Below are 8,491 nucleotides of genomic sequence, written 5' to 3'. Positions count from 1 at the left end.
CAAAAGGAAGTGAAACACATTCAGAGCCAGAATGACTAGTGTTTCACTCCTGAAGGGGTTTTTCAAGTCCCAGAGCAGAATCATGGTTTTCCACTAAAGGGCATGGACATTCGAGGCACTCTAATATCCAGGGATCTTCCTTTCTACATTTTCCTGAACAAAAAAAAAAAAAAAAAAAGAAAGGAAAGAAGAGGAAAAAAAAAAATTCAACCACTGCCATCCCAGTTAGACACAACAAGCACTAGTCTAACAATTCCAGCATGCCATTTTTATATACATGCAGCCCACAGGCAGCAGCACATAATAACATCCTCCTCCTCTCACCTCCCACTCCCTTCTGAGGGATGAAACACTGAAGAAAGTGAACAAGTGGATAAGCCAATTTAAGAAATTGTGGGTGAAGTTAGAAACCTGCTTGAGGATGCAAAAGCTTCCAAACTGTGAGACTCCAAAATCACGGAAAACCTTGGTTCTTATCTGAAATGTCATGGCACTTAGAATCTGTACTAGCCAGTTTGCACTTAACCATATTATTAACTGATATTGTTAGTTCTCTTTACATATAAATCTTCACATTTTCTCAGTCATTAAGAAAGAGGAAGATCTCACTTTGCAAGGTAATTTTTTTTCAGGAACGTTTGTTTGTAAATTATATTTTCATAGATAAAACATAATTGAAATACACCACTGGACCTAACAATTTAAGGATTCTTGCAATACCTTTAATCATTCACTATTAACTATTTAATTAGGTCCACTTGGTGCTTCGTACTCTGGTGTCTGAAAACCTCTTTATATTTGTTCACTTGTTTATTATCTGTTTCTCACACCAAAATAAAAGCTCAGTAACTTAAGGAACATTTTTTAGTCTTTTCCTCTGCTTGATCTACCGCACCTAGAACATAATAGGAGCTCAATAAATATTTATGGAGTGAACATGTGCCAGCACCTAGTGAAGTGTTTTTTCTCCCTCTGTAAAGCCACCTGAGTGTCTCTCTGCCAGCCATAAAATCCCAAACTGCTGTTACCCGAGTCACTGTCACACTGCTTTATGGAATTTGAACAGCAGTTCACTAACAAACTGCCTCAAAGATACTCCCGAGACTACAATTTGCTTATGTCATCAATGTTCTCCCTTGGGGTACTCATATTATTCCCTTTGTGCAAATCTGAGATACACAAGAATGAGTTTAGACTAGATGCTAACTCTTGGAAACTTTTACAAATTTTTAAATTTTGATGTTAAAACCAAGAACCCACAGTTACTCTGACATAGATTGGGTTACCTCCAGTCCAAAAAGTGAGCATCAGCAGATGCACGGGGGGAAGTGCTGAGCTAAGCTTGGCATTCTTCAAGCAGAGCCAAATAGGAATTTTCCATAGGTACAGACAACCTGGAAATGGAATTAGGCAAATTTTAACCCATCTATCTCACCCTCTGCTTGCATAGAGACTCACAGAAGCAGGAGCTGCTCTGGCAGCCAGCGATTAATGGAAAAATTGGTTCTTCTGTATGTAACCTGTTCATAAGCACCAATCCTCTCTCTTGCCATCAATGTTTCTCCTGCTACCAACCTTACCCAGATTTCTGGGTGCTCCTTCTCTTCTCAGAGACTATCCCTGATATTATTTTGACTTGATTTCATTCAGATGGAAATGGCGAAAAGTGTTTTCCAAACTTGCCTGATCATAAGAATATCTGGAATATTTATTTTTAAATGTAGCTTCCAAGGGACTTCCAGAATAATTATAGCTGTGTAAATCAACATCGTAAACCTCCTGGAAAGTATACAAAACAACAAGGAAAGCAATAATAAAACATAAAAACAAATATATAATTTGTGTACGCAAATGTTCATAGCAGCATTATCCACAGAGCCCAAAAGTGGAAACAACCCAAATGTCCATTAAAGAATGAATGGATAAACAGAATGTGGCATAATATACAATGAAATATTATTCAGCCTTAAAAAGGAATGAAATTGATACATGCTACAACATGGCTGAAACAAGCCAGATACAAAAGAACAGATATTGTATGATTCCATTTATATGAGTTACCTAGAGTAGTCAAACTTACAGAGACAGAAATTAGAACAGTAGGACATCTTCCTTTTGGGTGAGAGGAAGATGGAGAGTGAGTGTTTAATGGGTTAATAGAGTTTCAGCTTGGGATGATGAAAAAGTTCTGCAGATGGATAGTGGTGATTGTTGCACAACAATGTGAATGTACACAATGTCACTAAAATGTACATTTTAGAATGGTTAAAGGGGTTTCCCCGGATGGCGCAGTGGTTGAGAGTCCACCTGCCGATGCAGTCCGGGAAGATCCCACATGCCGCAGAGCGGCTGGGCCTGTGAGCCATGGCCGCTGAGCCTGCGCGTCCGGAGCCTGTGCTCTGCAACGGGAGAGGCCATGACAGTGAGAGGCCCGCGTACCATAAAATAAATAAATAATAAATAAACAAAATGGTTAAAAGGTTAAATTTTATGTGATATATATTTACCACAATTAAAAAACCCAACCAATACATTAAAACACTCCATTTTTAGTGAGACCAGGTAACAGATATAATCTGCAGATTCCAAAACATGTCAGGGCAGCTAAAAGCAGTTGGGAATGGACAAAATCCATGTGAGAGGAAGTGAAGAAGAGAAATTTGAAGGGTGGTGAAAAACCCTTATATTAGAGCTCAGAAAATAGCAGGAAAAATAATTCACTTTCTTAGGTGAAGAGCTCACTTTCAGCTAAAAGGCAATATCATTTCTTTGCAAAAACTCTTGTGGAAATTTGGGTGAGCAAGGCTCTTACCAGAAGCCTTCCTGGACACGGTATGGTCCACAAGAGAAGTATGGGTGGAGGGACTACCCAAAGAGTCACACAGCTAATTCAAATCTTTAGGAGTAGTATGCTTCTGTAGCAACAGAGAAGAGAGAACCTTTGGGCTATAAAACATCAAAAGCCACCTTCACCCACCTCTCTTGCTATGCATAATCTGCAAGAAGGTGGTTTATGAAAATCTAACTCATTCATTATTAGGCAATAAAAAAAGGTTCTGGCACTCCTGGGTTTCAGCACTAAAAATAAAAAAAGGTAAAAGTTCTGGCACAGAACGATACATATATACTTTTTTTTTTTAACGTGGAAACATTACAAACGTATCAGTGGGCAAGTCATACTGACCGGGAGAAAAATAGCTATCAAGAAACATGAAATTTTAACCAAAATTTTCATCATGAATTTCAAGAAATCTTAATGAAGTAATTGTGTCTCTGGAAGACACCCACAAAGTGGAAAGACAAGAATTCTGGAAAGAGATGATGAGACAATAATAGGAGATAAAATGTGAGCAGAAAGAAGTACAGAAAAAAGCAAACCCAACAGAGATGAGTACGACACAGAGGGAACACAGGGAGAATAGACACAGAAGGAAAACACAGTAAGGATCACAGAGTATAAAAATAAGAAAAGTGATATAAAGATTTTAAAGGAGAGAGCATTATACAAGAAACAAGTAAAGAAGCACCAACACATGCATAATTTAAATCCTTGAAGAAGAAACCCAAAATAATGTCATAACAAATAGTTAAAGATATCCAGGAAAACTTTCCTGAAATAAATGAGGACATGAATGTACACTTTGGAAGAACATACTAAGTACCAGAGAAAATTCATCCGAAAAAGCTGTCAATGAAAAATTAATCAGTCGATCTAAAAAAGAAATGGAAAATTTTATTCGAGCCAAATTTGAGGAGTATAACCCAGGAAGAGCATTTCAGAAAGCTCTGTGAACTGTTTTGCCCAACAGAAGTCAAGGCACAGTTATATAAGTTTTTTGAGACAGGGGGCTATACATCAAACGACATATTATTGACAGTTTACATAATCCAGATCTAAGTGCCATGGAAGGAATGTTATCTTTAAGGAATTGTCTTACTGATGCTAGGAGAATATTGCTCTTTATGGTTGAGCAGGTATTTTTGCCGATGGGGAAGTTTGGTTGATGCATAATGCAGATACATAATGCACAGTGGGGGAAGAGAGGAGGCCAAAGGGCAGGGAAATTTTTTATTTAAATTTTTCTTGTCTTGCCATAAAATATGAATTTTATTTCACAAGCATATCCTAGGAAAGTTATTGGACTGAAAATATAAATAAAGAATACTTTGGACAGCCAGGCAAAAGACTAAATCATTTATAAAGGAGAAAAAAATCAGGATGGCCCCAGATTTCCCCACATCAATGTTCAATTCCAGAAGACGTTGGAGGTTTGATTGGAGCCAGATTTCTTTTTCTTTTTTAAAAATCTATAGTTAACATGGTACTGAATTTTTTTAAATATTTATTTTGTTTATTTATTTGGTTGCACCAGGTCTTAGTTGTGGCCGGTGGGTTCCTTAGTTGTGGCATGCGAACTTTTAGTTGTGGCATGCATGTGGGATCTAGTTCCCTGACCAGGGATCAAACCCAGGCCCCCTGCATTGGGAGCAGGGAGTCTTAACCACTGCGTCACCAGGAAAGTCCCCCAGATTTCACTTCTTAAGGTTGTGCCTGGATTTGATAATTCACTGATTAATTACTTAATTCAACAAACATTTAGAAACCATTCAATAAATGTTTGTATATTTGGACAATAGACGTATCATCTGACAACCTATACTTTTCCTGAGGATTAAAATCACATTCTAGGGACGTCCCTGGCAGTCCAGTGGTTGGGACTCTGGGCTTTCACTGCAGTGGGTGCGGGTTCAATCCCTGGTAGGGGAAGTAAGATCCTGCATGCTGCACTGTGCTGCCAAAAAAACACAAAAGACATTCTATTAGTTTATATGCCCTTGGGAATTTTAGAAGCTCACAGAATAATAGGAAAGACAAACAGGTAAATTATCACAATACAATTTGATAAGGGTCAAAAATCATTACAGGAACGATGGGAAAGTTGTGTTCAGATGGCAAGAATTTCAGGGAGAGGTGGAAGATGGCCTACTTTAGGGCCAGTTCATTATGAAATTTGACGTTAAATTATAGGTGACAGAAAGTCAATGAAGGGTTTTAACTTTGCTGTGCTGTGTGTTCACATGTGTAGGGATAGGATTCTTATTGGACCTCAGATGCACAGGGATGAGTTAATCACTTGATAGGTCATGGCATAGTACCATTTTTTTTGGTCCTTTTATTCTCTTTTTATCCTCATATTCTTTTTCATTTCCCTTAACTCCTACCATATGTAATCATATTATGTTTAATGATATTTTTTGTTTTATGTGTTCTTACAAAATGTACACGTACTTTTAATTTCTGTAAATGATAGTTTGTCACACAGTTCATCTCTTTAGCGTTTTTTTTCTTTTTTTTGTTTTTTTTTTAGTTGTTTTTTAAAGGGCCTTTTTAAATTTTTTATTTATTTATTTTTGGCTGCATTGGGTTTCGTTACTGTGCACGAGCTTTCTCTAGTTGCAGTAAGCAAAGTCTATTCTTTGTTGCAGTGCACGGGCTTCTCATTGTGGTGGCTTCTCTTGTTGCGGAGCACGGGCTATAGGAGTGCGGGCTTCAGTAGCTGTGGCACGTGGGCTCAGCAGTTGTGGCATGCAGGCTCTAGAGCACAGGCTCATTAGTTGTGGTGCACGGGCTTAGTTGCTCCTCGGCATGTGGGATCATCCCGGACCAGGGCTCGAACCCATATCCCCTGTAATGGCAGGCAGATTCTTAACAACTGCGCTGCCAGGGAAGTCCTTTAGCATTTTTTAATGTTTATTTATTTTTGGCTGTGTCGGGTCTTAGTTGCAGCACGTGGGATTTTTCGTTGTGGCGCCCAGGCTCTCCATTGAGGCACACAGGCTTTTCTCTAGTTATGATGTGCAGGCTTAGTTGCCCCTCGGCATGTAGGATCCTAGTTTCCTGACCAGGGATGGAACCACGTCCCCTGCATTGGAAGGTGGATTCTTAACTGCTGGACCACCAAAGAAGTCCCTTTAGCATTTTTTTCTAACTAAACATTATGGTTTTAAAGTATATCTGTATGGCTCTGTGTATATCTAATCTGTTTATTGTAATTACTATATAAGGGTGTACATTCATCACATTTTACTATCCACTCTCCAAATGTTGAATGCTCAACTCCTCTCTACCATACCAAAAAAAAAAAAGCTACAATAAACATCCTCTATGTGTCCTGTTATACATCTGTATGAGAATTCTTAATTTGACTAAATCATGCCAGGCTGCTCTCCAAAGCAGCTACACCAGTCTACATTTTCACCAGTAATGCATTAGGGTAAATTCCCTCACCTTGCTTAAACTTTCTAATATTTGCCAGTTTACTTGGTATAAACTATTTCATTGCTGTTTTCATTTGCATTTCTCTGATTACCAATGACCAGCTTCTACTCATAAACTCATTAGCTTTTCTAGTTTCCTCTTCTGTAAACATCTTTGGCCCTTTTTTTTTTTTTCTTTTTATCCTTAGCCCATTTTTTCATTGGGGTTGCTGTCTTTTGTAAGAATATTTTAAAATATTCTATATATTAATCCTCAGGTAGGTTTAGACATTACAAATTCTTTTTCCTATTCTTTCCTTTGTTAACATCATTTACAGATATACTCAGTTTTGATATAATTGCCTTTGCCAATTTTTTTTCCTTACAGTTGAGGCTTCTGTTCTATTTTAAGAAGTCCCATCTGACCCGAAATCACAAATATATTCTCTTTCGTGTTCTTCTATTAACTTTGTCATTTAGCCTTTCACTTTTAGATCTTTAATCCATCCATAGCCCACTCTTCTATATGGTGTTAGGTGGGAAATAGGTTTTAATTTTCTCCATATAGTGAGCCAATTTCCCCCCAAATTATCTTTTTAATAATCCATTCTTTCTCTCTATTGATTTGGGAGCAAATTTGGTTTTTTTGTTTTTTTTTTCTTGGAAGTCAACTGACTGGCAGTTCTGCAGAGAAGAAAGATTAGAAATAGGGATGTCAGGTAAGATATACTGCTACAATCCAGATAGAAATAAGAACTTGACCAAAGACAGTAGCATGAGGGTTGGGGGTAATGGATAGAGAGGAGTATCAGATTTGAGAGATATTTCTGGGTTGGAAATGTGGGATGAAGGAGAGAAAGGAGTCAGAAACAACTTCAGTTTTGAACTCAGCACATTCTGTGGCTAGAGATGCCACTACTGAGGTAAGGACAGAAATGTGAACAGGTTTTGAAGAGAAGAGATGAACACAGTTGCAGAGGTGTTGAGGCTGGGGTGCCGGTAGATATGCTTTGGCTCTCACATTATTTAAAAAATAATGTGTTAATTAAATAACATCATTTAACAACTGGGAGGTTTTATTTTTTAAAAATCTATATTCAGCTTCTTTCAAAAGATCAGGACCACCGTAACACCAAAACTGCTTCTCTGTTTGGCTTCAGCTGAATGTAGCAGGAGCTCCACAGCTCCCCACAGTCTGCACTGGACCCTCAGTTCCTATAGACATTTGGGATTGGGATCCTGATGTATGCAAAGTGATGAGGTGGCACAAAAGTGTGGATGTTTTCCATAAACAGACAATTTGATTCCAGGGTTCAGCCATTTACTTAACTGCTCTAAACCTGTATCTTCTTATCAAAAAACGGGCAGAGTAGCCATCTTACACGGGTTTCTTAAGAGAGTTTAAAGAGAGAATGCATGTAAAGCTTAATAGTAATTGTTAGCAAATGACAGCTAGAAAAAAATCCCATTAAAAATTGGAAATGCAATTCCAGAGCTGAGGAGAGAATCAGAGATATGAGCCATTGTGTATAGCTCTGTCCTACAATCTACAAATCATGACGTTTTTTGGTTTTTTTTGTTATTTTGGCCATGCTGCACGGGCATGCGGAATCTTAGTTCCCCAATCAGGGATCGAACCTGTGCCCCCTGCAGTGGAAGGACAGAGTCTTAACCACTGGACTGCCAGGGAAGTCCCATGACTTTCTTGATGATTGGAATGTCAGAACCTCTTCTCTATCACAACCCCATCTTCACTTCTTTAAATCCCTAAAAGTTGACACATAGAAAGAATTTCATAAACATTTGTGGAAAGAAGGGAGAGAGGAAGAATAGGTGAAGGATCTGAAAAAAAAAAAAAGGCCTTTTCTTTCACTTGTAAAACAGAAGAAAAATCGAAGTTACCAACTTACCTACGTTTGTTCCTGCCAGCCCAGCCCCACCTCCCTGCAAATACAAATGTTAACTAAGGCGTACAGTTGCATTCTGTACTCTCAGTTCCCAGGAAAAGATTGCAAAAAGACACACAATTAGTCTTGTTGGCTGCAAAATATATCTCTAAGCCTCCCTGAGTAAAATACTATTTGGACAGTATTTAAAAATTATTTCTTATATGTAATTAATAATACCAACAGAACCCAAAGAATACAAAGACATAACAATTAAGATTTAGTGAAGAAAGCTTCAAAGAAAAGATTGTGGGGGTTGTTTTATCCTTTTCTGTTGTGACAAATAT

Source organism: Neophocaena asiaeorientalis, unplaced genomic scaffold (assembly GCF_003031525.2).
Source record: "Neophocaena asiaeorientalis asiaeorientalis breed wild unplaced genomic scaffold, Neophocaena_asiaeorientalis_V1.1 scaffold589, whole genome shotgun sequence".
Taxonomy (NCBI): domain Eukaryota; kingdom Metazoa; phylum Chordata; class Mammalia; order Artiodactyla; family Phocoenidae; genus Neophocaena; species Neophocaena asiaeorientalis.
This window is presented reverse-complemented; position numbering follows the sequence as displayed.